Consider the following 3,402-nt stretch of genomic DNA (forward strand, 5'->3'; position numbering starts at 1 on the left):
GCCGCCGCTGCTGCTGCTGCTGCTGCTGCCCGGGAGGCGGCTGGCGGCGGAGGCTCGGCTCCCAGTAGCCGCACATCCCACAATACACCGCTAAGGAGCCCGACCCGAGCGCTCACCCTCCTCCTCTTCCTCCTCCTCCTCCTCCTCTTCCTCCTCCCCTCTCCTTCCTCGCCGCTTCCCCAGGCACTCTCCCGACGGCGGCAGCTGCGCCGCCAAAGCCCCGGGCCCCAGCGGCCCCCCACCCCTCACTCGCGCGCTCCCACACTGCCTCCCCCCTCCCCGGGGGAAGGCCTTTTAATTTATTTATTCTGCTGGGACTTAGGTGGGGGGCTTGGCTGGCGAGGGAGGGGGGGGTCTCCCCGGGCTCTACCTCCGGAGGCTGGGGCTACCCTTCGAGCCGCGGCCGCCGCGGCGTGCGCCTAAGGCCTCCAAAACTGTTTCCAAACTGCCGAGACCGGAGGTGGGCTCGTGGGGGCTCGGGAAAAAGGGCTGGGTTTTTGAGGGGCGTGTGTGTGATTGTGTGTTTAAACGCTGGGAACCGTGGGGGGAGGCAAGACGACTCAAGACGAGTTGCAATCGAGGTATCTTCGCTCGGGCTTCCTCCTCTGCCCCGAGACCCCCCTCCCCCGTGATGCTGAGCTAGGGAGGGGAAACCAGGATTTTTACCAAATTAGCATTCACATTCCTGGGAGGATGTAGCCCTGGTCTGGACCTGGGTGATAGGTTTTTGCTCTGTTTTTATTTTTGGGGAGGAGCGCCCTGTAATTGTCCTAAACACATGCTTCTCTCCTCCCCCCCCCCACTTCTTCCTCCAGCCACCAACGGAGGAGAGAGTCCCCCTTTTTTGCATTTATCTTTTCCTTCCCCTTTCTTTATTAAAGGTCCGGGAGTGGCGGCGGCCAATCAGCTCGCGGCTTCCATTTTGTGAGTTCAACTCCGAGGCTCCCGGGCTTCGCGAGGACGCGTTTGCAGCCCCCTCTGCCTGTCCTCTCGGGCGGCCGAGGCGGAGGAGCCGCCTGGCTGGGGCTTCGTGGTGGTGTATTTCATATTGGGGCTCTTTTCGGGGTTTGTAATTTGGCCGTGGGTAGGTAATTGGCTGGAGCAGGGCGGCAGGGCGCGGCAGCCAATCAGCGCGTGGCTTCTATAGGGCTTGAGTTATTAGACGCTGATCTCAAAACATCGTTCATCAGACACCAAGGAGAGGCCAACAGATGAGGGGAGCCATTTTTCTGCAATGGAATTAAATGGCCAAGTGGGTTTTTCCTTTGTTGCAAATGGGGAATGTTTTTCCTTTGACTCCACCATCCAGTTCAGGACGCCTCAGTGTTGTGTTTAACATTTGTCAACAGACTAAAGGACTCACAATTGGAAGAATGGAGAAGACTTTTTAAAAAGATCTGGATTTTTCCTTATGACTTGGAATCCATCTTTGTCTTGTATAACTAGGTCATAGCACACCATTAATGTCAGCAGTTAACAATTTTGAATTCCAAAAAACCTAAGTAAATGACATATTTAATTTTTTTCCTCTTTTTTTCTTGGGTGGGTGGGGGGAGCTTGGAGCTGTCTTAATCTGTATTCTCTTGACTGAACAATAAATTTTTAAATATATATATAGTTTCCTCTATTAAACACTTAAACCTGGCCATCTTATTAACTCCTTCTGCTCTCTTTTTAACAAGGTAATGTTTTAAATGTATAGTTTTAGGACTAGCGAATGGCAACAAAAAATTGTAAGCAGTTGTTACTTTTTTTAAGTTTTTAAAAACCTTTTACATTGTAAGTACCCAATCCATTCTGTCCTTACGCAGTGCAGTTTTCATGTTAATGTCGCTGAGATGTCCTTAATTTTCTGAACCTTCATCTGCATGTATGTCTTTGTCGCTCTTGTCTAATATAAGCCAGTTAAAATGCTTTTAGACGATTTTGTTTTTATAAAGCTAAGGTTTTTTAGCTTTAAGCTTTTGAAAATGTTTAAAGCAATAAATGCTAGTCCGCTTTCTTCCCAGTAACATGTACACGTTCTTTGAAAATCGATCTATTTGAAGAAAAACAGCTCTGTTTTTCTCGTCTTGGTAGGGGGGTGGGTGAGGGAAAGGAAGACCTTCTCTTTGTGTACAGAGTCTAAAGCCGTCACAGGAAACTAGATTAAAACTGGAAAACAAGTCCTGGCTGGTTCCAGCCAAACACCAACGTTAATTCCCGGGTATTTTCGATGGTGGTTGGGCTGGCCGTGCGTCTTTTGCCTTTTGTTTGATTTGACTGTGTATTTTCGCCTTTTGTCTCTTAATGACGATCACACCATTGCTATATCCAGAGCAGTAAACAGTCCTCAGCGAAGCCGCCTTTTGCCAACCCAACCCTGGAAAGTTTGCAGAAGTGGAAGGAGCAGAAAATGCCATGAGAGTGTAACTTACAAAAAGGTAACAAGAAAGACACCACCATTCCCCCAATAATCCTAACTAAACAATCCCCCCCAAAAGATATTTTTTACATAACACGTCCAAAAACCTTCGCCTAGCTTGATCTTCCAGATTCCATGGCACCGGACTGAGCGGGTAAGTTTAAAAAAAAAAAAAAAAGTAGTGCCTTTTGCCCCCTTCGAGGAAATCTTTTTTCGAGCAGGCCAAGGGCTGCAGATGTTTGGGAGCTGAGGGAAGTAGGAGGTTTCTGGAGCTTTGTTTGGCAGCCGGATGGGGAGGGGTGGGGGGACGAAGAGGGGTCCTCAGACCCTTTTGTCCCTTTTGCCCCTTCTGCCCCGGAGGCGTGGGGAGGGTCTCCCCAGCAAACTCGGGCATCCACGGAGCCGCCTACGCTCACCCCCCTCGCTTTTCTAGGTCTGAGCCTTGCTGGGGGTGAAGGGGGGGTTGAAAATTGAAGTATTGTGGAGATGGGGGTACTCAAAAGACGAGGAAAGCTCCCCGCTCGGTCTAGGACCTCTCTCTCTTGATTGCCGGGCTGGCACTCTGAAGCCGGCTTTTCGGGGCTCCGGGGCGTGCCTGCGCTTCCTAAGCAAAAAAAGGACAAAAGACCGGCGTCCATGTTGGCACCATGACGCAGCATCTCTCTCGCCTGCCTCCCAGCGCTGCCTGTTCTCCCGACCGCGCTCGCTCCTCCCTCCCAAACACGAGTTTTATTTTCAGGTTCAGAGCAGAGCCGCCGGCCGGGGCCCGGGTCCCGGTAGGGCCCGGGATCGGCGGGCGGGGCAGGCCGGGCTGCGGGCGCCTAATGGCGGCCGCCCTCCTCCTCCTTCCTCCCTCCTTCCCCGGTTGTTGTTGGGGGCCCGGGGCCGATGGCGGCCCCTCGCCGGACCGGACCCGAGAGCCCGCCAGGGCACGGCGCCCCACGCCGGAGGGTGGTCGCGGAGACCGTTGCGGGGGCCGCGGGTCGGGGGAGGGGGGT

General features: G+C 53.1%; 1 long non-coding RNA gene across 1 annotated transcript; it reads left to right on the forward strand.

Moving 5' to 3' along the window:
• Positions 1–1,072: 1,072 nt before the first annotated feature.
• Positions 1,073–2,600, forward strand: LOC115277740. Its single transcript, XR_003902503.1, has 2 exons — positions 1,073–1,502; positions 2,318–2,600. It is a non-coding gene; the product is annotated as an uncharacterized LOC115277740 (long non-coding RNA).
• The last annotated feature ends 802 nt before the right edge of the window (positions 2,601–3,402 follow it).

The sequence above is a fragment of the Suricata suricatta genome, chromosome 14, assembly GCF_006229205.1.
Source record: "Suricata suricatta isolate VVHF042 chromosome 14, meerkat_22Aug2017_6uvM2_HiC, whole genome shotgun sequence".
Taxonomy (NCBI): Eukaryota; Metazoa; Chordata; class Mammalia; order Carnivora; family Herpestidae; genus Suricata; species Suricata suricatta.